The 27934-nt window shown below is 40.0% G+C and overlaps 1 non-coding gene across 1 annotated transcript; it reads left to right on the plus strand.

Moving 5' to 3' along the window:
* The first annotated feature begins 24694 nt into the window (after window positions 1-24694).
* Window positions 24695-24837, plus strand: LOC115488225. Its single transcript, XR_003950737.1, has one exon. It is a non-coding gene; the product is annotated as a small nucleolar RNA SNORA48 (small nucleolar RNA).
* Window positions 24838-27934: the final 3097 nt, after the last annotated feature.

Genomic DNA, 27934 nt, shown 5'->3' on the forward strand with positions numbered 1-27934 from the left:
CCCAAGTCAGGAGTCTGGCAGGGATCTGGGAGTCACATAAGGCTCAGGTGAGTGCCCACCGAGTCTCCAGGTCTTGACCTGCTCTACCTTACTAAACTTCCTGGAATGGTTTTACATCCCACATGGGTTGACATGAAATACGTAAAACTTTAAAATTAAAAATGATACATTCCAAATTCAAAATTTACTGATGAGGACACTAACGTCTTACTAGACTGAATGACTGTTCCAGGGACCACACAAAATCTACGCACAAAAAAAGAATGCAGCAAATTGGTTCTATGGTTCTCCATGTGGTATTTTTCTCTGCTGTTCATATTGCCTTACATACAAAGTGATTGTGTTTCCATGCGTATCTGTGTTGGGACACAAACCTGGTAATGTATGTACCCCACAGTGCTTGTGTAGGAGGCTTTTTATGGATAATAGTATGGATTTAAAGTGCTAACCTTCTAAGTATCATTTTTAAACTATAATCGCACATGAAACTATCTGTCAAATGAGAATAGTTTCTGAAGTTTCTCAGAGCTTTCAATGTACAAATACAGATTCTAAAAAGAGTAACTGTTTATTTTTTATCTTTTTTTAATTTAGAGTTTGTTTTCTTTACTTATTCTACCCTTTATTCCCTCCCCTTTCATCTCCTCTCTTATTTTATCTATAATCTTAGTGGTGATTTTTAAAAAGCATGCAACTATTATAGCATAGAAAATACACATTACATTTGTGGCTAAACAGTGGAAGTAGTATGGTGGTGAAGAACAATTACATATAACTTTATTTAAAGTATTTAATTGTACATGGCATTTTCTCATATATCAACACATATGATTCTTCTAGGACTTTTATAAGGCAAAAACATTTAATATTATTTCATACACAGAGGCATTGGCTATCGGAGGGTAGGACAATTTGTCCAAGTTTAAGTTGTCATCTCCCATGAAATTGATGCCCAAGAGATGCCTATTGTTTTTAATTTAAACTCATAGAACCTACCTCCTCAGACTCTTCAGAGTTCACAGTGAGGGGGGTTTCATGCTTAAAAACATCTAACACATTAAGCTGTCTAGGCAAGTCTGTTTTCCAAGCTCCTCCTTTCCCCTCTTGCCCTTGGCTGAGTTCCATCAGTTGTTTGGTTCCCCAAGGGGGTGCTAAGACAACCTCAACCTCAGCTACTTATCACATTACTACTTCATGTCTCCTTCAAATGGTCTCTCATTGGTCCACTCCATTTTCATTCTCTAGCGACTCTTTTTAGTCATCTCAGGTAAAATCTTCTCTCTTAAAATAAAAATGAAGACTGCAGGGGACAGGTAGAAAAATACAGCAAAGGAAGTAAATATGATCAGAGTGTGTCATATCATGCCCTAGAATGTTACAATGAAATTCATTATTCTGAAAAGTTAATGTTTGTTAATAAAAGTGAAAGCTAGATTATGGCAGGACGCTTCTGCATTAAGAAAGAGGAGAGATTCACTCAAAATAAGACAGCAGTTTCTATTAACCACCATTTACAAATTTCATTTCTTATACCTCAAGAGGCAAAGAAAGCCATAGTCATTTGGAAAGGATTCCTGTAATCTCCTCTTCGTTGAATCTGAACAGTCTTGGGCTGTGATCCCGAAACACAGTGTTTGTTCTCATTTTCCTGAAAATCTTGGCTACAAAAGAAAAGAAGAGTGACTTAATTTTCTTCCTAGATGATGTTTGATTTATGGTTCTATTTTTTTAATAAAATGCTATGACCAAGACAACTTATAAAAGAGAGTGTTTTATTTGGCCCTCATAGTTTCAGAAGCCCAGAGTCAATGAACATTATGACATGGAGCATGGAATCAGGCACTTAAGCATGGCACTGAGGCAGGAGTTGACAGCTTACATCTTGAGGAGCAGACATGAGACAGAAAGTGCTAAATGGGCCAATAGTGTGGGCTTTTGAAACCCTGTAGCCTGCCCCCAGAAACACACTTCTTCTGAAAAGGCCAGAACCCCCTAATCCTTCCCAAACCGATCTACCAACTTGGGGCCAAGTATTCAAATATAGAAGCCCAGGGAGGCCTTTCTCATTCAAACCGGTACATGTTGAGAATAGATTGATAGACATCTTCCTCACTATATATAACATTGTGGTATATTGCTTTATTGATTGTAAATCCAAAGAGAAAGGTGTGGTAGAAACACTCTATAAAATGTGTACATGTACACACACACACACACACACACACACACACACACACACACACACACAGGGAATGGGAAGAATGGGAAGAAATGGTAGGCAGAAGACACATAACCAATTTTCAAAACCCATGAACATACAACTTTGAGTGCAAAGAAGCTGACTTTAAAAATATTAACGGTGGAGTTATCAATGAGCACAGATTCTTAAGGATTATTTTATACTTGCAAAACTTGAAAAGTAGAAGCTCATCCAGACTTCAGAAGAAAGAACTGAACTGTAGGAACCGGCTTTGAAGATAGAAGATGAGGACTTGAACAGAATAAGCTGCAAGTGTCAGACTCCTGGAAAAGTGAAATAACAAAAGTAAACAGTCAAAAGATACTCAAAATAAAATTTTACCACCAATGCCTTGAGATATTCATGAAGTCTAGCTATCACCTAGATTTGACTATGAGGTCACTCATGCCAGGCTTTTACTGTCTATATCTGTAAGAAAGAAGTTGGAGGGAAGGAGATCAACATTCACCTTCAATTGAAATCACTGAACAAATCTAATAGCAACAATTAACTCTTCTACAATATCTCTTATGTATTACTTTCATGTGTTAACTTTCAGGCAACTAATGTCTTTAGCATGATGTTTTAGGAGTACAAATGGAGATAGACAGATTATGTCCAATATGTAGTGAAGTTAGTTTCTGAACCTAGTCCATATGAACACAGTATCTATGCTTTTAACCACTGCATCAAGCATCATTATTTCCCTTTAAAGTTGGAAAACCAAAGTGCTGCATAATTTGGTTTCTTTCCTGGATTTACTTAGCCAATGGAAAAACCCATGATGTTTTTCAGAAGAACCTTTGAGCGCTCCCATCCTTTCTCTCTCTCTCTCTCTCTCTCTCTCTCTCTCTCTCTCTCTCTCTCTTCCTTTTTCCTAGGCCCTTCACTCCTTCTTTCCTTTCTTCCTACATTCCATTTTTCTTTCCCTCTTTCCTTCCCCCTTCTTTCCACTTCCTTCCTTCAATCTTTCCTTTCCAGTTTCATCTGTCCCTGTCTCCATCAATCCATTCCTTCCTTCCTTTTCTCTTTTCTTCCCTTCTTCCTTTCCTACTTCCTTCCATCTTTTCTTTCCTCTTTCCTTTGTTCCTGCCTTTCTGCATCCATCTTTCCATCCCTTCCTTCCTTTCTACCTTTTTCCTTTCCCCTTTCCTTCCTACGTTCCTTCCATAATGCAAAAATCAGGCAAATAGAACCCCCTCCCCCAAATCTAGGAGTGTTTGGTATAGGAACAATGAATTGTCTGTTTGATGGATTCTGTTTTTAGTTCATTAGCACATGAGATAAAATAGTCTATAGTCCAAACATGTATTAGATTTTTGAATCATCATGGTTGTTTTAATTACTTCTGAAGTGTAATGTATAGTATGCCATCTCACTTTGCCACTCAGAGATAGCTATGCTCTGACCTTGTTACCCTCTCTCTACGTTACTAAACATACTTTTATAGTTTAAATATACTTAAACAACCATTATCCAATCTTTTCTATTTTGTAGGGCAACATGAAGCATATCTCCATGTGAGTACAGATCCTTTGTAGGAACAGCTCCTAAGCACAGTATAGTATCATTTCTTTTTTGTTGTTCCTCATTCTTTCAAGACAGTTTGTTTTTCTGTGTAATTTGGCTGTCTGGGAACCAGGCTGGCCTCCACCTCACAGAGATCTTCTTGCCTCTGCCTGCCAAGTACTGGGACTAAAGGCATGTGCTACCTCTGCCCACCTGTATGTTTCTGAAGTTGAAAAAAATTACCTTTTTCCTCACCTTTTATTACTGAAGAATAAAAATGTTGCTAATATTTGTGTGAGATGAAAAGCCACACAGTACAGTACAGAGTGCGAAGAGGGAGTGCTCAGGAAAACAGGGACCAGCAGACTCTAATTAGGTGGGATTAAGAATTTCTGCTGTGTTGTTGCACAGCAATGTGACTGCACACAACAGTTATGTACTGTACATTTTAAACCTAGAAGAAAGCATTCTGAATCCTTTGACTCCATAGAAATAGTAAATGAGGAAACAGATTAATCTGACTTAAAATCCACGTAATATATAAAGATATCAAAATATCACATGGCATTTCATCAATATGTATAACCTTGTGATTTTATACACCAATAAATGTAAGGAAAATATTTGATGACCACACTATAGTTGCAGAAATAAAATTATTAGATCAATAGGTAAGATATTTTACTCCATCGATTTTCCATTGGGTTATGTCAGTTTCTAGTTATAGTGCAGGAAAGTGTTCATTTTGCTACAATTTCAGCAGCACCTTAAAACTTGCTCTTCTACTGGGCAGAAGTTCCATTAAAATAATTGCTACTTTGGAATTTTTCGCACTAACCATCTCTGTGTGATACTAAACAAAACAAAGCAATTCTCACCCACTTATTTTTGTAGCAAAGAGCAGCCGTCACTTAAGATGAAATCATGGAATAGCTGCAGAAAAATTGGGTTGCTTGTTCACTCTGAACTCAAAGCCAAGATGATAGATTTCGTATAGAAACTGAACTGTGGTGCTTGTGTGTGTGTGTGTTTGTGTGTGTGTGTGTGTGTGTGTGTGTGTGTGTGTGTGTGAGAGAGAGAGAGAGAGAGAGAGAGAGAGAGAGAGAGAGAGAGAAACAGAGAGAGACAGAGAGAGACAGAGAGAGACAGAGAGAGACAGAGAGACAGAGAGACAGAGAGACAGAGACAGAGAGACAGAGAGACAGAGAGACAGAGACAGACAACACGACAGAGAGACAGAGTATATGTATGTGTGTGTAATACAAAATGGTCACTTACATGAATCCTTGCAATGCAGCAAGCCTACTAGGGGTTAAACAGCTCAGGCCTGGAGATTCGGTTCCTTTAATGCATATTTATTTACCCTTTTGTTTACTTGCATTTATCTATTAATTCCTATTATTTACTGAAGCAGGATTATTTGTCTTTAGAGTAAGAATGCCTGTTTGCTAAACCCTGGGAATGTAGTTCTTTTGTGGACCTGGCTTCTCAGTACTTTAGACCTTCTTTTATTGCTGTTTTGTTTTGACAGATGACAGGACAGTGTGGTACTTAGCGATGTAAAACTAACTTTAAGTAATAAAGACTCTGGAGGCACAGACAAATGAAAAATCATGTGGCTTCTTGTGCAAGTAACCTAATTTCCCAAAGCCTCTGTTTATCTTTCTTATCTGATGAACTGAGGGAACAATAGGAGGTGCATCTTACAGCTGAAGAAGAATGAACTCGGCTTTATAAACAGGACTGATGCCTCCTGATCTATCAGCAGATTGCAGTGGTTACTATCGCCATCACCCTCCTCCTCCTTTATCACATTCTCCTTCCCCTCCCCCTCTTCTTATCTCTTTAGCTGCCCCACTTTGTGCTATCAATTACTTTTCCCTCAAATATTGGGCCAAGTAACTCTATCACTTTCTTGTTTTCCTCATGTTCATCCATCAACAATTATTCATCTACAGCAAAATATATGAAGTCTGGATGCATGGATCCCACATGCCTGAGAGATAAATAAAATAGATGATTATCAGATGAGAAGAGACATATTTAGAATTTTGCTGTATTGTTATGTAGACAATAGGAGAGTATAATCAGCTATCTGTAGAGATGGCAATAGGGGTTACATACATAGAATGTAGATTGTCATCTCTCATAGCTAGTTTTATGTTACTTGACACAAGGTAGAGTCATTTGGGGAAAGTCTCTCATATGCAGTACATGTGTAGCTTGGTCTTCATGCCAGTCCTTTAACAAGTAAAGCAGGGGCTTATCTTGAGTCTGTTGCTTGCCTGTAGACCCTGTTCCTCTAACTTGTCTGCTTTCTCTAGCCTCAGAGAGAAGGGATGTGACCAGTTCCACAGTGACTTGAGATGACATGATGAGTTGTTACTGGGGGATGGGGAAGATGTCCTCCTCAGAGGAGAAAGGGAAGGTGTGTGGGGGAAGGCTCCTTGTGGGGGAGCAAGGAGGAGGGGCGACTGCAATTAGGGTGTAAAGTGAATGGATAAATAAATAAATAAATAAATATGCCTCCATAAGATTTGCCTTAGGCAAGTCTGGATTTTGACTAATTTTTAAAATTAGTGATGGTTGTGGGAGAGTGTGGGATCCCGAATGGCAGCCTGTTTTCTGGTGAGTGAGGCTTACTCCAGAGACCCAGTAGAAAACTCTTCAAGGGACCAGTGAGCCATGTTCCCAGACATAGGCTCCTGAACATGGAGCCCCCAACTCCATAATCCTGTGACTATGAGTCACTCAGACAATGTCCCAAGCTCCTGGCATTCTGGTTAGACTCCACCCTCACAGTCACCTGACAATAGCCAGGTATGCTCTTCCCCACAGTTACCTGGCAACACTAAGGTAGCCCAGCCCACTATAAAATGAGCTGCTTGGGCCCTCCTTGCTCTCTTAAGCTCTTACCTCTCATTCTTATCTCTAGCTCTCTTTCTCCTTCTCCCTTCCCCCTTCTCTCCACATGGCCATGGCCGACCTCTCCTTTTCTATCTTTTCTATTTCTCTCTGCCTTTCTACAATAAAGCTCTAAAACCATAGTCCATCTCTGCTCATCAAGGCTCACTGTACTTGAACAATGGAACAAGCTTTCCCCTAAAGAGCTGAGTCTAACCTCCCACTGGAAGGTCTTCCTGTGCTCCAGGCACAGACCAGACAAGACTCTCACCCTCGTGGGAACCATCCAGTGCCCCCTCTCTCCCTGCCTTCTCCCCCTTTTGGCCCCGGGGCTGACCGAGCTGCCCCCAGGTCCTCCACTTTGTTCTCAGCTCTTCCATGGTGTCCAGCAACGACCGGGATGTCTGGGACTGAGAATCTGTTGTCTCTGGACTCCATGAGGCCCAGAGACCTCAGACTGCTTCCTGTATGCCCCCCCACCCCACCCAGTGACTGGGGTCAATGGTTTCATGAAACCAGACACCCATCAGGGGCCAAGTGGCGAGCACATGGCAGTCCTCACATCTGCCTGCCCAGAGCACCAGAACTCTGGAGGGACAAGGATTCTCTCCTATCCCCTTTATCCCCATGCCAGCTGTCCTGCAGGCAAGCCCAGATCATTGTGGGTGATATCACCTAAGGCAAGTGATCCTGCAATATATAAGAATGCAGGCTGAGCAAGACATGGGGAACAAGCCAGTAAGCAGCATTCTTTATGGCCTTTGTGTCAGTTACTGACTCTGGTTCCCTCTTTCTCTAGATGACAGATTTCAGGCTCTAAGATGAAATAAACCCTTTCCTATCAAATTTGCTTTTGCTTATGGCATTTTATTTCACAGGATTAAGAAGTCCCAACTATAGCATTATTCATGTAAAATAGTTGTTTTAGTTAGGTTTTTACTGCTGTGAACAGACACTATGACAAGGCAAGTCTGGATTATAGGTTCAGAGGATCAGTCCATTATCTTCAAGGTGGGAGCATGGCAACACCCAGTCAGACATAGTGCAGGAGGAGCTGAGAGTTCTTTATCTTCATCTGAAGAGGAAGACTGGCTTCCAGGCAGCTAGAATGAGGGTCTTAAAGCCCACCCCCACAGTGACACACCTACTCCAACAAGGCCACACCCACTAATGGTGCCAGTCCCTAGGCTAAGCATATACAAACCATCACAATGGAAAAAAGCAAAATCTCCAACAAATGACATATGAGAAGTAATGAACAGAATAAGAGAAAAGAAAGTAACATCTCAGTGGAAAAACAATGTTTGGCATTTTAAAAGCAGCAGCTGGAGAGGCAGCATGGCTGTAACAGAGCAATCCAACAGAAAGGAGAAAGGTGATATGGCTAGAAATTAATGGGCTGAGGAGTATAAGGAAGTTATAGGAGCTCCTGTAGACCATCAAAAGGACTCTTGCTGTCCATGTGTGAGATAAGAATCTTACAGACAATGGTGAGAAGAGGAATGGCTAAGCCAAGACAGCAAAGAGAAGCACAATAGTGGAGGCTGGTGGAGTAGATATATCAGAGAGAAGATAGAGCCCTGGACCTGCTTGCCATAGTGGTAGAAGGTTGGTTGGATTCTTGTAATTTTTTACATACATATGTGTCATGGTTTTTTATTAAAAATAACTTTTTGTGCGTTATTTTTTTAGGTCAGTTTTCCCTCCTAGATCCCCCCTTCCTCTTTGCCTTTCTTCCAACCTCATAATATTTTTCTTCCTCTCTTTAGGAAACAGACAGGTAAATAAAACAAACAAACCAAAAGAAGAGGAGAAGGAGGAGGAGGAGGAAGAGGAGGAGGAGGAAGAGGAGGAGGAGGAGGAAGAGGAGGAGGAGGAGGAGGAGAGAAAAATACCACACACACACACACACACACACACACACACACACACACACACACACACACACACCAAAACCTGTAATAACACAAGATCAGAGGCCATAATATACAATCAAATAACCATCATGGTAAAAAGCAAAACTAAACAAAACAAAACAAGACAAATAAAAATGCTCAAACAAGGCAATACAAGGTAATACATCTCCCAAAGTAACATTAAGTTCCTTTTGTGTTGTCCATCTACTGGTAGGTATAGGGCCTGCCTGTGGTTTCTATATTGAGCGCAACTCTACTGGAAAAAAAAAAAACCAAATCTTTCCTTTTCTGGTAGCTGTCAATCGCAGATAGCTGCTTGGTTAGAAGTATAGTGGTTTTAGTGCACCAACCTTGTAAGGTATGGAAGGCAGCGGTTGTCGATTCTTTTACATTTTCAGTGGCCGTGATCATTCGTTCCACTTTGTTGGTGTTTGCTATGATGGATCACTTTCCTATCTTCTCTCCTCATTCTCTTCCTTTCACTTGTCTCTGACATTTGCTTTTTCCATTCTTTTAGATTTCCCTCCATGATTGTCCCAACCTGTAGAACCAACCTGTTCAGGAGGTCCCTTTATCTCTGCCACCCCCTTGGGCGATGGAGTGCCCTGATCTCTGTGCCCTGCATCTGCTGTGATTGCACTTTTGTTTTCAGTGCAAGAGAGAGAGAGAGAGAGAGAGAGAGAGAGAGAGAGAGAGAGAGAGAGAGAGAGAGAGAGAGAGAGATGGCCTTTTAGCTTTTTCATCTCAATTTAGGAGGCTAACAATAGTAGTTGATATAGGAATGACATATTGACTTACCTTAGGCCCTGAAACATACATTTACATGCATTTAAAATGCTCAGATGCAGCACATGCCTTGTGGTGAGCCATTTATGTGGAGTTACATAACAGGAATGGGAGCATGTCTGTGGGCAGGCTCATCAATTCATGTTGTTTTCCTCCATTTTGGTCTTTGTATATTTAATTTATCTGTCTACAGAATCTGTGTCTTTTTGCTCTGCCTCCGTTTGTTACAAATGGGAGAAAACCTATCTTTATCACTGATTATCTTTTGAGCCAGCTGCTTGCTGTTTCTTTGCTAGGAAGTCCCTTTTTCTAAACATCTGTACAATTTGTGACTCATTTTGTTTTGTTTCTACTTGATTGCCCCTTTACCTGAAGTGACTTTTCTTGGCCATCCCCTCTAAAATAGCTGTTATCACTGTACAACCCTTGACTTTTATTAACGTTTTTGGATTTGCATGTTATCTTATGTTGTTGCCTATTAATAGATTCAGAATCCAGATGTTTTAGGTATTATTTTTATTTCTTTTGTATACACCCAGGACAGTGCCTAACTTAGAACAGTGATTATAGAAGGTATTAAATTAATATTTGAACAATGAACCAGATGCAGTGTTGAACTTATAATCTTAATATGAACAATTCCAGAAGTAGCCAGAAACTATTTAAACTAGAAGAAAAGGCACAACCCATACTTTTGAGGAACCAGAAAAGGCTGAAGCTCAAAGATTGAGCTGCTATTTTTTTTTTTTACCTGATCCAGACAAGCTGATATTGTGTCCTGAACATCACCAGCTCCAGCCACTGGGATCTATTTGTGCTGCTCAGTGACCTTCCTTCGACATTGTGCTGAATGCTGTTTAAAAAGAAGAGAATGTTCTCAGATGATTATAATTTATTCTGTGAGTCTGAGAAGTAGTATTTAAATTCTACTGAAAAACATCAAGCCTGAAAACCAAAGCAGTGAAGGCTGTTCCCTTAGAATTATCCTTAAAGCTTTGGCAATCAAATGGTCTCCATGGCAGCAAGTGCATGCTCAGTAACAGTATGGACATTCGCTGTGGTCATTGCCATCCTTTGAATGCCTGCAGTGCTACTGGAGAAAACACTGTGTGCTCTCCTGCCTACCACTCTAGCTGTCTTAGAGGAGACTGTGCAGATTGTAAGGAAACTGGAATCTATATTTGAGTGAGGAGGTAAATACTGTTTTGGGGTCTATTCTTCTGGTCTTTGCAGCCATTGGAAAGTGCTCGATGTGGAGCATTTGTGTTAGGGATCAGTTTACTCATCATGGCTAAGACTTCTGCCACTCAGTAGAGAGCAGTGGGAAACCAGGCTGTAAACAGCCAGTGCTGAAAATGAAGTGGAATCCTCTCTTTAACCTTTGTGTCATGCATGAGTTTTGTTCCCTTTCAATAACTGCTTAAGTAAAAAAGGCTTCAAGATTATTGTTTTGATATTCTATGGAACACATTTGAAGATAAAGTCCCAGAAAACACTTGTAGTACTTCAGGCTTAGCTAACCTTTGTTTCTGTCTTAGAAAAGATTCTGTCAAAGTTTCCAACAAACCAGCCCAACAAATCAAAGACTTCAGAATATAAAGAACTCTACAGATGGGTGAAACCAATCAGATAAATAGAACATTGTGCAACTGTCACTTGAAAAATTGTGACTTGCAATGGGTACAACAATTAAAAGAAATCATGAAATTTGATATTGATAGTTTTAAAAATGGACATAAGCTGGGGCTGCAATGCTGGCCTATCATTTAACTCCTATGAACTTTCGTTTGCACATTAATAAAATTGAGACACTTTGTCTAACTCAGAGCCATCCAGTAGAGTTTTCTGTATTGGTGGAAATAATTGTATCAGTACTGTTCAATGGGGACCGTGACAGCCATATGTACACATGAGAGATGTGAATATCATGAATAAGGAGCCAATTTTCAAATTATACAATAGGTCTAATGATATAATTATTACAAATAAGGAGCCAATTTTTCAAATTTTACAATAGATTTAGTGACCATATGCATTATCTTAAACCTTCTTTGCTTGTCTCTATTCTTCTGGGGAGGCAAAACTCATCATTCACCATTAAAACTAAAATCTCCAAGATATGTGAATCCTTTTGTAACTTCTCTGTTGTTAACTGGTGGGGATGTAACCCATATTTACCCATAAGTATGCAACCACTTCAGAATTGAAATATAAGTTAATTATGTAAAAAGTAGAAACAAAAGAAAAGAAGCATTTCAGCAATAACTTCAGATTCGTAAGACAATGACCACAGTACTCATGGAAAAGCCAATGGTTAGAGTTATTGGTGATTAGAAGTAAACGTGGTGTTCTTTTATGATAGAGAGAGTAGAGGCCTCTCTGAATATTCTATTACACACATTTGTCTGTGATCATTAGTGCTATGGAAACCTTCTTACTCAAGACTGTTTTAAAATCTGCTTCTTTAACTTCCTAAGAATTATAAAACTTACTCTAGTATACTTTCTTATCCTTTTAAATACAAAATGGTCTACTTTAGCAATTTAAGACCCGTATCTGTTATGGTTTGGTCTACTTTAGCAATTTAAGACTCGTATCTGTTATGGTTTAAGGAGACATATAAATTACTACTGATTACAATGTAATATGTGTATTCAGTTGAGTACAGCGATGTTCTGTAAACAAAAGGAGGCAAGGTCATATTTCTACAATTGATTATAGTTCATCTGGATTTCAAAACAAGGACGGTTTTCCAAGTGTAAAAGGAGAAAACAAACAATAGAAGAAACACTTGTTCTAAGCTTTAGAGGTATGATAGAGTATGACACATTTGCCTAAAAACATGGAAAAGAAAGTGAAAACAAAACAAAACAGAGTGCTGCTCAAGAGGAAGACAGGAATGTCAAATAACAGATACTCTGGAGTTACACTGAGGAAACTGGCTTTATTTTATAGGGTGAAAGCACTCACCATGTGATTGGTATTATCAAGACTGACTTCAGGGAGCACATTAGAGTGCACAGAATCTCATGATGGAGACTTAGTTAAAAGATTATTGTAATTTCCAAGACAGGGAGGATAAGGATGCAGAAGAAGTTTTGCAAAAAAAAAAAAAAAAAAAAAAAGGTTTTAGAGAAACTTAACTCATGTATTCCAGAGTTTGTTATTTGTTGTTTTAATCAGCTTCTGTTGTCTTCCTTTTAAAACAATTCTAATTATTTTTGTTTTTCTTTACATAATAAGAAAGGCCATTGGAACCACAGATAATATATCTGACTGAAATCAAATAATGCTGTTTCATTTCTGGTTACAACTAACATTTACATCAGATTTCAGTCCTTCTCCTCTTCCTCCTCCTCCTCCTCCTTCTTCTTCTTCTTTGTCCTGTGCAACTTTAATAATTTTCTTTTGTTTCAAATTTTTATTAGATATTTTCTTCATTTACATTTCAAATGCCATCCCAAAAGTCCCCTATACCCTTCCCCTGCCCTGCGTCTCTACCCACCTACTCCCAGATCTTGGCCCTGGCGTTCTCCTGTACTGGGGAATATAATGTTTGTAAGACCAAGGGGCCTCTTCCCAATGATGGCCGACTAGGCTACCTGAAGATTTCATTCTTTCAAAGTACATACATAGCACAAAATTGACTCTCAGTAAATGACTGAACTGGCCTTATCATATTTTTGTTTCTCTCCTTTTAGGGTCTCCACATATGTCGGTTTGAATATGCTCGGCCCATGGGAAGTGTCACTATTAGGAGGTGTGGCCTTGTTGGAATAGGTGCAGCCTTGTTGGGGGAAGTGTGTCACTGTGAAGGTGGGCTTTGAGGTCTCATGCTCAAGCTCTCCCCTAGTATGGAACAAAGCCCCCCTCCTGGCTAACTTCAGAAGAGGGCCTCCTCCTGGCTGCCTGGGGAAGTCAGTCTCCTGACTCTTTGGATCAAGGTGTGGAATTCTCACATTCTCTAGTGCCATGTCTGCCTGCAGACTGCCACGCTTCCTGTCATGATGATAATGAACTGAACCTTGGAAACTGTAAGCCAGCCTCAAATACAGAGATTCCTTTATAAAGGTTGCTTTGATCAGAGTGCTTCTTCACAGAAATAAAGCTCTCAAGGGACCATAATTCCTTGAACTTTTTCCTTCCTGTTTTGTATATTCACATGCAACTCAATTTTCTTTACTTCACTTATCTTTATCATAGGCAACAGTTGACATCCATGTTTCTTTACTTTTTTAAATTCTTTAATCTTTTATTTTTTAAGCCTGGCCTTTATCTCTCTCCTGGTTCACTGCCCCCCATCCCTGGCAACTCTCCATCCCATACTTTCTCCCCTCCCTCCTCACCCCACCGCAGTCTCCAAGAGGGTGTTTCCACTCCCACTCCTAGCCTGCCCCCGCCCCCCTCCACCTCCCTTCTTCCTAGGGCTTCAATTCTCTCAAGGGTTAGGTGCATCTTCTCTCACTGAAGTCAGACCAGGCAGTCTTCTTCAGTATATGTGTTGGGGGACTTATTTTCCTTCTTATCTTCTAATATTAACTCATTCTCTTAGAAGAATTGGTAACTGTACAGGATGATCATGTCTCATATCCATGAATAATAGAGATATTTTAACTATAATGATTCAATGTAGACCAATAGGGTGTAGCCTCCCCCAGCCTAGAAGCAGGCTGATTCAGACTTTGCTGCCACTGAATATGAGATCACCTGGGGTGTACCCTTCAGACTTAGATGACTATGTTGTTATGTCAACTACCGCTGCTCTTCTCTGCTACCTGCTGAGAGACCCTTGAGACATTCCAGAGACACATCCTATCCTGCACATAGCCTACAGGCTGGATCCAGGCACCAAGAATGGATTGGCAGGGGGTGGGCCTTCCCCCTTTATAAACACAGACTCTTAGTAAACTTTGGGGCCTTGATCAGAGAAAAACTTGTCTTGGCCTCATTCTTTTCTCGCAGTTTAGTCTCTTTCAGCCCCAGCCTGCCTTTCAGGAGTACCCGGTTCATGTAAGCCATGGGCGGCTTACAGTTACAATAGAGAATATGAATTAATAGAATTATGGATGACTGGAATTGATCACCTATATACTCATCATTCAATGAAGAGAAGGAAACTAATCATATGCTAAATTGAGATTGTAACATACTAATGTCCATGTCAATGTCACAAACTCCTCCGAAGGACAAGACATCTCTGCTGATTGATCTGTCCCTTGAATATATCACATGACTCAGAGGAGCCAATCCAAACTTTACTAGCATGAATAGTTTTGAAGTGGTCTATACGTTTTTAAAGGGGGTATTTATATCACCGATCTGTTCTACATACCTAGGTTCAGAAAAATTAGTAAACAGTACTTTAGCATATAATCTTAAATACCTACAACAAATATATCCTATCTTAAGCCTGTGTGATGTTATTGGAAACTCTGTCTCTTATAATCTTTCTGTCCCCTCTTCTGAGAAAGTCCCTGAAGTGCAGGTGCTGATGATGTGTTGTTATAGTAATACAAAAATATCTGAAATTTATGTGGAATCACAAAGACACAAGATAGCCAAAGCAATTCTGCACAAAAAGAACAATGGAGAAGAGATTATCATTTCATATTTCAAGATATATTCTAGAGCTATAATAGTAAACCAGCACTCTAGTGGCATGAGACAGACTGGCAGACCAATGGAACAAAATAGAAGACTCAAACATCTTTGTATGTAATTACAACTGCTTAATATTTGGAAATGAGGCCGAAATAGACACTGAAAACACATAGGATCCTCAACAATGGTGATGGGAAAAGAGATGTTCATAAACAAAAGTATGAAATTAGACTCATAGCTTACACAGAAATCAGTTCCAAATGGTTCAAACAGCTTAATATGAAACCCAAAACACTGAAACAAAAACAAAAACAAAAAGAAAACAACAACAACAACAACAACAACAACAACAACAACAACAACAAAAACTATAGGCAGTACCTTACATTATATAGGAGTTAAAAAGGAGCCAGGAATTATGGCTGAGAATTGGCAAATAGGACCCTATAAAATTAAGAGTTTCACACATTATAAGCAACAATTGAATAAAGAAAAAGCTCACAGAGTGGGGGATAATCCTTGTCCATTATACCTCTGAAGAGATATTAATATCCAGAATATATTAAGAACTCAAAGAACAAAGAGTCTAAAACAAATGATTTGATCAGAGTGGGCTATGGATAAGAACATGTTCTTTTTTTATTACATTTTTTCTTCATTTACATTTCAAATGCTATACTAAAAGTCCCTATAACCTTCCCAAGTCCTGATCCCCAAACCAATCAATCCCACCTACTGGGCCTGGCATTCCCCTGTACTGGGGCATATAATCTTCACAAGACCAAGGGCCTCTTATCGCAATAATGGAACTGCAACTAGAGACACAAGCTCTGGGGGCACTGGTTGGCTCACATTGTTGTTCCTCCTATAGGGTAGCAGACCCCTTCAGCTCCATGGGTAGTTTCTCTAGCTCCTCCATTGGGGGCCCTGTGTTCCATCCAATAGATGACTGTGAGCATCCACTTCTATATTTGCCAGGCACTGGCATAGCCTCACACGAGACAGCTATATCAGGGTCCTTTCAGCAAAATCTTGCTGGCATGTGCAACAGTGTCTGCGTTTGGTGGCTGATTATGGGATGGATCCCTGGGTGGGGTAGTCTCTAGATGGTCCATCTTTTCCTCTCAGCTCCAACCTTTGTCCCTGTAACTCCTTCCATGAGTATTTTGTTCCCTATTCTAAGGAGGAATGAAGTATCCACATGTTGGTCTTCCTTCTTCTTGATTTTTTTGTGTTTTGCAAATTGTATCTTGGTTATTCTAAATTTCTGGGTTAATATCCACTTATCAGTGAGTGCATATCAAGTTACTTCTTTTGTGACTGGGTTACCTCACTCAGGATGATGCCCCCCAGATACATCCATTTGCCCAAGAATTTCATAAATTCATTGTTTTTAATAGCTGAGTAGTACTACATTGTGTAAATGTACATTTTCTGTATCCATTCTTCTGTTGAGGGAATGGCTTATGCTGTAAGATCAAGAATTGACAAATGGGACCTCATAAAATTGCAAAGCTTCTGTAAGGCAAAAGACACTGTCAATAAGACAAAAAGGCCACCAACAGATTGGGAAAGGATTTTTACCATCCTAAATCTGATAGGGGACTAATATCCAATATATACAAAGAGCTCAAGAAGCTGGACTCCAGAAATTCAAATAAACCCATTACAAAATGGCCTTTTTGCCTTATTGACAGTGTCTTTTGCCCTACAGAAGCTTTACAATTTTATGAGATCCCATTTGTTGATTCTTGATCTTACAGCACAGGCAATTGCTGTTCTGTTTAGGAATTTTTCCCCTGTGCCCATATCTTCGAGGCTTTTCCTCACTTTCTCCTCTATAAGTTTCAGAGCCTCTAGTTTTATGTGGAGTTCCTTGATCCACTTAGACTTGAGCTTTGTACAAGGGGATAAGAATGGATCAATTCGCATTCTTCTACATGATTATCGCCAGTTGTACCAGCACCATTTGTTGAAAATGCTGTCTTTTTTTTCCACTGGATGGTATTAGATCCTTTGTCAAAGATCAAGTGACAAGAAGTATGTGGGTTCATTTCTGGGTCTTCAATTCTATTCCATTGTTCTACCTGTCTCTCGCTGTACCAGTACCATGCATTTTTTTAAATCACAATTGCTCTGTAGTACAGCTTTAGGTCAGGCATGGTGATTCCCTGAGAGGTTCTTTTATTGTTAAGAGTAGTTTTTGCTATCCTAGGTTTTTTGTTATTACAGATGAATTTGCAAATTGCTCTGTCTAACTCTGTGAAGAATTGAGTTGGAATTTTAATGGGGATTGCATTGAATTTGTAGATTGCTTTCAGCGGGATAACCATTTTTCTTATATTAACCCTGGCAGTCCATGAGCATGGGAGATCTTTCCATCTTCTGAGATCATCTTTCTTCAGAGACTTGAAGTTCTTATCATACAGATCTTTCACTTTCTTAGTTAGAGTCACACCAAGTTATTTTATATTATTTGTGACTATTTTGAAGGGTGTTGTTTCCTAATTTCTTTCTCAGCCTGTTTATCCTTTGTGTAGAGAAAGGCTATTGATTTGATTGAGTTAATTTTATATCCAGCTCTTTCACTGAAGCTGTTTATCAGGTTTAGGAGTTCTCTGGTGGAATATTTGGGGTCACTTATGTATACTATCTTATCATCTGCAAATAGTGATATTTTGACTTCTTCCTTTCCAATTTGTATCCCCTTGATCTCCTTTCGTTATCTAATTGGGTTGGGAGACCATTAATGACGGCTTCTATATCTTCAGGGAAATGGGACTGTTTAGATTGTTAATCTGATCCTGATTTAACTTTGGTACCTCATATCTGGATAGGACTTCTTGTACTATATTGAATAGGTAGGTAGAAAGTGTGCATCTTTGTCTAGTTCCAGATTTTAGTGGGATTGCTTCAAGTTTCTCTCCATTTAGATTGATGTTGGCTACTAGTTTGTTGTAGATTGCTTTTATTATGTTTAGGTATGGGCCTTGAATTCTTGATCTTTCCAAGACTTTTATCATGAATGGGTTTTAGATTTTGTCAAATGCTTTCTCAGCATCTAAGGAGATGATCATGTGGTTTTTGACTTTGAGTTTGTTTATATAATGGATTACATTGCTGGATTTCCATATATTAAACCATCCCTGCATCCTTGGAATGAAACCTACTTGGTCAGGATGGATAATTGTTTTGATGTGTTCTTGGATTCAGTTAGCGAGAATTTTATTGAGTATTTTTGCATTGATATTCATAAGGGAAATTGGTCTGAAGTTCTCTATCTTTGTTGGATCTTTCTGTGGTTTAGGTATCAGAGTAATTGTTGCTTCATAGAATGAATTGAGTAGAGTACCTTCTGTTTCTATTTTATGGAATAGTTTGAGGAGAATTGGAATTAGGACTTCTTTGAAGGTCTGATAGAACTGTGCACTAAAACCATCTGGTCCTGGGCTTTTTTTTTGAGGGGGGGGGGTTGGGAGACCATTAATGACTGCTTCTATATCTTCAGGGAAATGGAACTGTTTGGATTGTTAATCTGATCCCGATTTAACTTTGGTACCTCATATCTGTCTATGAAATTGTCTATTTCATCCAGAGTTTCCAGTTTTGTTGAGTATAGCCTTTCGTAGTAGCATCTGATGATGCTTTGGGTTTCCTCAGGTTCTGTTGTTATGTCTTGATCTTCATTTCTGATGTTGTTAATTAGGATACTGTCCCTGTGCCCTCTAGTTAGTCTGGATAAGGGTTTATCTATATTGTTGATTTTCTCAAAGAACCAGATCCTGGTTTGGTTGATTCTTTGTATAGTTATTTTTGTTTCCACTGGGTTGATTTCATCCCTGAGTTTGACTATTTCCTGCTGTCTTCTCCTCTTGGGTGAATTTGCTTCCTTTTGTTCTAGTGCTTTAGGTGTGGTGTCAAGCTGCTAGTGTATGCTCTCTCTAGTTTCTATTTGGCTACACTCAGTTCTATGAGTTTTCCTCTTAGGACTGCTTTCATTGTGTCCTATAGTTTGGGTTTGTTGTGGCTTCATTTTCATTAAACTCTAAGAAGTCTTTAATTTCTTCCTTTATTTCTTCTTTGACCAAGGTATCATTGAGTACAGTGTTCAGTTTCCACGTGAGTGCTGTCTTTCTAATATTTATGTTGTTATTGAAGATCAGCCTTTGTCTGTGGTGATCTGAAAGGATGCATGGGATAATTTCAATATTTTTCTATCTGTTGAGGCCTGTTTCATGACCAATTATATGGTCAGTTTTGGAGAAGGTATCATGAGGTGCTGAGAAGAAGGTATTTCCTTTTGCTTTAGGATTAAATGCTCTGTAGATATCTGTTAAATCCATTTATTTAAAACTTCTGTTAGTTTCAATGTGTCTCTGTTTAGTTTCTGTTTCCAGGATCTTTCCATTGATGAAAGTGGGGTGTTGAAGTCTCTCACTATCATTGTGTAAGGTGCAATGTGTGGTTTGAGCTTTACTAAAGTTTCCTTAATGAATATAGATGCTCTCACATTTGAAGCATATATATTCAGAATTGAGAGTTCATCTTGAAGATTTTACCTTTGATGAGTATGAAGTGCCCCTCCTTGTCTTTTTTGATAACTTTGGGTTGGAAGTCGAATTTATTTGATATTAGAATGGCTACTCCAGCTTGTTTCTTCAGACTGTTTGCTTGGAAAATTGTTTTCTAGCCTTTCACTCTTAGGTAGTGTCTGTTTTTTCCCCTAAGGTGGGTTTCCTGTAAGCAGCAAACTGTTGGGTCCTGTTTGTGTAGCCAGTCTGTTCGTCTATGTCTTTTTATTGGGGAATTGAGTCCATTGATATTAAGAGATATTAAGAAAAGTAATTGTTGCTTCCTGTAATTTTTGTTGTGACATTTGGGATTCTGTTCTTACAGCTACCTTCTTTTATGTTTGTTGAATGATTACTTTCTTGCGTTTTCTAGGGCATTATTTCCCTCCTTGTATTGGAGTTTTCCCTTTATTTTCATTTGAAGGGCTGAATTCATGGAAAGATATTGTGTTAATTTGGTTTTTGTCATGGAATATTTTGGTTTCCTCATCTATTGTAATTGAGAGTTTTGCCTGGTATAGTAGCCTGGGCTGGCATTTATGTTCTCTTAGAGTCTGTATAACATATGTCCAGCATCTTCTGGATTTCATAGTCTCTGGTGAGAATCTGGTATAATTTTAATAGGTTTGTGTTTTTATGTTACTTGTCGGTTTTTACTTACTGCTTTTAATATTCTATCTTTATTTAGTGCATTTGTTGTTCTGATTATTATGTTTCGGGAGGAATTTCTTTTCTATTCCAGTCTATTTGGAGTTCTGTAGGCTTCTTATATGTTCATGGGCATCTCTTTAGGTTAGGGAAGTTTTTTTTTTTTTTATGGTTTTGTTGAAGATATTTACTGGCCTTTTAAGTTGAAAATCTTTCTTCTTATCTATACCTATTACTGTAAGTTTGGTCTTTTCATTTTGTCCTGGATTTCCTGGATGTTTTGAGTTAGGATCTTTTTGCATCTTGCATTTTCTTTGATTGTTGTGTTCATGTTCTCTATGGAATATTCTTTACTTGAGATTCTCTCTTCCATCTCTTGGATTCTGTAGCTGATGCTCGCATCTATGGTACCTGATTTCTTTCCTAGGATTTCTGTCTCCAGAATTGTCTCCCTTCAGGTTTTCTTTATTGTTTCTACTTCCATTTTTAGATCCTGGATGGTTTTGCTCAATTCCATCACCTGTTTGGTTGTGTTTTCCTGTAATTCTTTGAGGGATTTTTGTGTTTCCTCTTTAAGGTCTTCTACCTGTTTAGCAGTGTTTTCCTGTAATTCTTTGAGGGATTTTTGTACTTCCTCTTTAAGGGCTTCCACTGTTTAGCAGTGTTCTCTTGTATTTCTTTAAGTGAGTTATTAATGCCTTTCTTAAAACCATCTGCCTGCATCATGAGATATGATATTAAATCTGAATTTTGCTTTTTGGGTTTTGTTAGGTTATCCAGGACTGTCTGTGGTGGGCATACTGGGTTCTGATGATGCCAAATGGCCTTGGTTTCTGTTAGCAATAAGTTTGCCTTTCACTATCTGGTTATCTCTGGTGTTAGATGTTCTAGCTGTCTCTGGATGAAGCTTGTTGCTCCTGTGATTGTCATATCCTCTGTCAGCCCTCCTAGGAGTCCAACTCTCTCCTGAGCCCTAGTGGTCAGAGCACTTTTTGCAGGCAAGCTTTCCTCTTGCACTGACTGTCCCCGGAAGTCTGGTGCTCAGATCCACCTCTTGGCTGAAGATGAAGGCCCGAAGGGGCCCTGTCCAAGAAGCTCTGTTGCTTCTGCAGCCCACAAACAGTGTGGACTGCTTTCTGAGAGACCTGGGATCCAAGATGGCGTTCTCACCTGAATCCCAGGGTCAGAGCCCTCTCTGGAGGCCGACTCTCCTCTGATGGGAAGGTACCCAGAGGTCTGGCTCTATGCTGATGATGAAGGCCCGAAGGGACCCTGTCCAAGAAGCTCTGTTGCTTCTGCAAACCACAAGCAGCAACGGACTGGTCTCTGAGAGACCTGGGATTCAAGATGTTGCTCACCTGAGTCCCAGGATCAGAGCCCTCTCTGGAGGCCAACTCTTCTCAGTGATCCTAAGATCCTGGGTGTGCTAGGGTGCCTGTGGCATGGAGAGTCCTCTGGGGGACCATGGGACCATCTGCTGAGTTTGTGCCCAAGGTGGCTCTGACCAGAACGAAACCTAGCCGCTGATCGGGCCGGTTTCCTGTGTCCCTGTTCCTGCTGGCAGAAGCCCCTCTGGGTTGTTTTGGAACACATGTTGCGTTCCACTCACCAGTGATACCAAGATCCTGGGTGTGCTAGGGCACCTGTGGCATGAAGAATCCCAGAACATGTTCTTAATCAAAGTTTTTGAGAGCAAATGTTGAAGAACCTGCAAACTGTTTCTTATACTGATGTCTAAAACCTTAATCCCTGAATTTGTTTGCAAATGCGTATTAGATGATAGAGGTTTGGAATCAGCTAAGCTAAATTACTGTAGAGTTGAGACTACCATCTTGGGCTTTGTTTATTCCAGTTATTATCAATTAGGCATATTAATAGAAACATATGGTATTTTCCTTTACAAAGGCAAAAATTGGCCTCTTCTTTGCATCCTTTTCTAAGGAGGGGTCTGATGTTTATATTTTTTTCTAATGGTACAAGGCTGACCTCATCTTCAAATATTAAAAAACTCATCAACATCTTTGCTTTCATTTCTTCACTTATTAATTGACTACTTCATTCATTGATTCATGATTTTTAAGTCACCAGCTCATCACTTCAAGATTTTTTTTTCAAACATGGTCGCATTAACTTTTTATTCAAACCTATGCTGAAAAAGTCACTCATCACTTGAGATTATATTACAAAAGGACTCAAGGACAGAAAATGAGGAAGGAATCAGCACTGCATGACATCACGGTGCTCTTGTTTTCTTAGTGATTATAAAATTTTTTTTCCATTTTTTATTAGGTATTTAGCTCATTTACATTTCCAATGCTATACCAAAAGTCCCCCATATCCACCCACTCCCACTCCCCTGCCCACCCACTCCCCCTTTTTGGCCCTGGTGTTCCCCTGTACTGGGGCATATAAAGTTTGCAAGTCCAATGGGCCTCTCTTTCCAGTGATGGCCGACTAGGCCATCTTTTGATACATATGCAGCTAGAGTCAAGAGCTCCGGGGTACTGGTTAGTTCATAATGTTGTTCCACCTATAGGGTTGCAGATCCCTTTAGCTCCTTGGCTACTTTCTCTAGCTCCTCCATTGGGAGCCCTATGATCCATCCATTAGCTGACTGTGAGCATCCACTTCTGTGTTTGCTAGGCCCCGGCATAGTCTCACAAGAGACAGCTACATCTGGGTCCTTTCAATAAAATCTTGCTAGTGTATGCAATGGTGTCAGCGTTTGGATGCTGATTATGGGGTGGATCCCTGGGTATGGCAGTCTCTACATGGTCCATCCTTTCATCTCAGCTCCAAACTTTGTCTCTGTAACTCCTTCCATGGGTGTTTTGTTCCCAAATCTAAGGAGGGGCATAGTGTCCACACTTCAGTCTTCATTCTTCTTGAGTTTCATGTGTTTAGCAAATTATATCTTATATCTTGGGTATCCTAGGTTTGGGGCTAATATCCACTTATCAGTGAGTACATATTGTGTGAGTTTCTTTGTGAATGTGTTACCTCACTCAGGATGATGCCCTCCAGGTCCATCCATTTGGCTAGGAATTTCATAAATTCATTCTTTTTAATAGCTGAGTAGTACTCCATTGTGTAGATGCACCACATTTTCTGTATCCATTCCTCTGTTGAGGGGCATCTAGGTTCTTTCCAGCTTCTGGCTATTATAAATAAGGCTGCTATGAACATAGTGGAGCATGTGTCCTTCTTACCAGTTGGAGCATCTTCTGGATATATGCCCAGGAGAGGTATTGCTGGATCCTCCGGTAGTACTATGTCCAGTTTTCTGAGGAACCACCAGACTGATTTCCAGAGTGGTTGTACAAGCCTGCACTCCCACCAACAATGGAGGAGTGTTCCTCTTTCTCCACATCCACGCCAGCATCTGCTGTCACCTGAATTTTTGATCTTAGCCATTCTGACTGGTGTGAGGTGGAATCTCAGGGTTGTTTTGATTTGCATTTCCCTGATGATTAAGGATGTTGAACATTTTTTCAGGTGCTTCTCTGCCATTCGGTATTCCTCAGGTGAGAATTCTTTGTTCAGTTCTGAGCCCCATTTTTTAATGGGGTTATTTGATTTTCTGAAGTCAACCTTCTTGAGTTCTTTATATATGTTGGATATTAGTCCCCTATCTGATTTAGGATAGGTAAAGATCGTTTCCCAATCTGTTGGTGGTCTTTTTGTCTTATTGCCGGTGTCTTTTGCCTTGCAGAAACTTTGGAGTTTCATTAGGTCCCATTTGTCAATTCTCGATCTTACAGCACAAGCCATTGCTGTTCTGTTCAGGAATTTTTCCCCTGTGCCCATATCTTCAAGGCTTTTCCCCACTTTCTCCTCTATAAGTTTCAGTGTCTCTGGTTTTATTCACTTAAAGATTTATAGATTCTCTGACACATTATAAAAATTTAAAACAGTGAAAGTCGGGTGTGGTGGCACATGCCTTTAATCCCAGCACTCAGGAGGTAGAGGCAGATGGATTTCTGAGTTCAGGGCCAGCCTAGTCTACAAAGTGAGTTCCAGGACAGCCAGGGCTATCCAGAGAAACCCTGTCTCAAAAAAAACAAAACAAAACAAAACAAAACAAAATAAAACAAAACAAAACCAAACCAAACAAACAAACAAAAAAACCCAAACAAACAAACAAAAACAAAAAACAAAAAAACAAAAAACAAGACAAAACAAAAACCCAAAAAAGTAATAGAAGACATTAATACATACATTCTATTTGATATAGTAGTTACACTTTTAAAAAGGTGAATAAAATCATCACCATGTACTAAAAAGCATTTACGCACATTAAAAATAGGAGTCGAATCAGAACATAAAGAAAGATTGTTGTAAAACAATGAAGTATATATTTTTTCTTAGACTAGTACAGAAAATCATAACCAACTGAAAAATCAGAATGCAGAGCTATGGAGCCTTGTCCCAATGAATACATCTAAAAAACTCTCCTACATTTAAGCCCCAGGGAACATTATGGAAGAAGAAATAGAAAGCCTGTAAGAGTCAGAAGATAGTCCCCTTGGCAGTGGGCAAAGAAAACACCTTGTTGGTGATGTTGCTCTTATGTCAGTCGGGGCACAGCAGGTAAAGTCCTTTGTTCATCCTAGTTTGATATCTGGCTTGATGGCTAAAGTTGTTTTATGCATAGGACACATAAATATAAAATCAAATAAACTCAAATCAAATAAAATCAAACCCAGGCAGCACAGTGGTGAAGGAGGAAGACAGAACGAGATCAGCAGACTACCATGCCACCCACAGATTTGCCCTCCAGTGCTTGGCACAATTGGGCCACAGTCACCTGCTTGCCGACATGCCACGTATTGTGGATAGAGGATGTCACCCAGGGACCTTCAAACTATGTAGCCAGCCAGCAGCTAGAAACACCTCAGTGTGTGAATATGTGGTGGTCAGATAGGAGGGAAAGAGAAATGGAGCAGTTTGAGCATTATGATGAATGGTGGAACTGGAGACTTGAGGGTAGAGAGGACTGACATTTTGTGAGTGGCTATCCGTGCTACCTGGGGTCATGGTGCTGTCCCAGTCCAAGCTTCTGCTGAGGGTCATGTCTGAGTCTGTAGATATGCAATGTCAGGGGTTGATGTTGATGTCCCTGGCTCATATTACCCCCAGAAAATATGGGGATGTCCCCTGCTGGTGGGGGCAGCAGCAGGAGGTCATCTGGATATCCAGAGGATGTACAGAATTGGACCTGTCCCTCATTGGATGTGGCACTCTGGAGAGCTGGCCTCATGTTCACCTCTGACAGCACTCAGGAGAGCAGGTCTTGCATCTCACCCAGGCGACACAGAACTAACCCTGTTGCCAGGGATGTGGGTGAGCCAGCCCCAAAGGCATGAGTGTGGGAGAGCTGACCCCACTATTCATCTGCCAGGGGTGGCATGGGTATAGTGGTGTGTCCCTCCCGCCCCCCCGCCGGGCATCTTCTGGCATTCGAAAAAGCTGCCCACAGGTTTATGAGCTCCGGAGAGCTATCCCTACCCCATTACTAGATATAGTACTCAAGAAAGTAGGCACTCCACTTTGCCTGGGAAATGCAGCAGAGCTGGTTCTAATGGCAAAGACACAGAAGAACCATCATGGAGAGTATGAGAATAGGAGAGCTGGGCCAGCCTCTCACTGGCTGTAGTACTTTAGAAAGTGTGTCCTGAACCTTGCAAGTGGGTCCAGCAAGGAGGAGCTGGCTCTGGAGGCATGAGAACATGAGAACTGACTCTGCCTCCTGCTGATGGCTACACTGGGTGTTCTAGTCAGAGTAGTGCTGGAGATATCACCCTGGTGGTGGGGTAGGATAAGGGAGATCTGGTGGGCATAATACAGCTTCCACAATGAGATGTTTTCTATGTCTTTGTTGTTGTTTGTTGTTTGTGTGTTTCTATTTTGGGAGAAGGTTGCAAGAGCAAAGGGTAGATATGAGGGGACAGGGAGATGGATGGGACTGGGATTAATGATGTGAAACACACAAAGAATCAATAAAAACGTAAATAAACACGAGTCAGGAGATCAGTGATTTTGCTGTAAGATTGTCTTCTAGGAATGTCAGAAGTAAGGCCAATAATACGTCAACAACATGACTGCCCCAATGTAAGCTGACACAGAATGACACCAATGGTTTTGTCAAAGTGGATGGAGGAAAAGACAACAAGGCCTCAACCCTTCACAAGGAACTACGGGCAGCTGAGGACTTCTCTTGTTCAGCTGCTTGTCTTTGATTCCTGGAGAGAGAAATTTAGATGAGAAAAAAAATGATAGAACCTTCTAGTCCTGATGCTTTTGGACACTGTTTTATTACAACATCTGCCTGACAGATTGCTGTCTGTCAAGAATACCTGGATATTATTACTTCATGAAATTAACAGTGAGCATAAAGTAAAATGTAGAACTATTCTATTCTCCATGTTTTTTTTTCCTGCCCAGTCCCAAGTGCTTCGTTATTTATTTATAGTGATTCAGGATAAATGCATACATGGTCCGTGTATGCATCTGTTAAAATGTGTTAAACATCATCCAGAAGTTGGCAGCCAAGTGTAGGACTCACATTTAATCACAGTGATCACCATGTGATTTATCTCAAGCAAGCTGCTGTTGAAACTCTTAATAAGCTGTGTTTCTAACCAGCCTCACTGGGATATCACTGGCTATGATTTCTCTAAGCAATTGCTCTCTAGGTTAGTCAAATTGAGATCACTGCTGATTACATTATTTTAAGTCATATTTCATTCAGATAGAAACTGGCTCCAGAAGGTCAAGCTTGGGAATCCAGTACAAATATCAAGTCTCACACAGGCTATAGACAGTGTTTCTTTGACTGCAACTAGACATTCATGTTTTGATGCTAAAATGTCAATAACCACAGTGAAAGAAATAACATTCTTCTTAATTTCAGTAGTCCAACGTGGCATTTTTAAAGCACAGTGGGCAATGTTCCTAGAGTTTAATAGACATGGTTGAGCAGATGGAACACAAAAAGACAAGCTGTGTTCTAGTTTATTTTCAATGCAGCACTGTTGTCTTGAGAACCAGTCATCCTATTGAACTTCTAAAAACACAAGCAGATCCAAAATGTAGAGGATAGTGTCAGTATGACGGCTTATTGTGAAACATTCTATGGAACGTGACTTGTTAAAAACCAAGAAATTTCTAATGGAAATTCTCATTTAGTTAATCAAGGGGATAATGGCCTTGGAAGATGAATTATACTCAAACGAGGTTCTTATGTCATTCTAATACTATAAATGGCTCCAAAGCATGGCTATACTGATGATATAATCACAATGGCAATGGCTTGGTATTTTGTGTGATCCAAGGATATGATGTCAGAAAAGGAGAAACAACTCCCTGGGATAAGCTAACCTGTGCAGTATGATAAAGGAAAGGACCCCAAAGCTTCTCTTCTGTTCAGTTCTGAAATCTGATATCAAATGCATGAGTTCCCTTTGCCACCAAATGCCAGGGAAGTAAGGAATCATACTTCCTTTAGGCAAGCTCTCCTACGTGTCCTTTGAGTTTGATTTTTACAGCCTGTATTTAGTGTTTTGAAAGTGAGGACAGTGTAGGGAAAGGTTACATGGCACAACTGAGTACTGAGTGGTATAGGGGTGGAGCAGGGCTATAAATGACAGGTCATCCAATTAGGGGGTCTCCACAGTCCCAGCCTCATCTTTCACCATTCCTTAAAAAGGGCTCCAAGTTGTTATGTCTTCTTGCCCCTACTTTTGCCCATGGTTACCATT

The sequence above is a fragment of the Mus musculus genome, chromosome 13, assembly GCF_000001635.26.
Source record: "Mus musculus strain C57BL/6J chromosome 13, GRCm38.p6 C57BL/6J".
Lineage (NCBI taxonomy): Eukaryota > Metazoa > Chordata > Mammalia > Rodentia > Muridae > Mus > Mus musculus.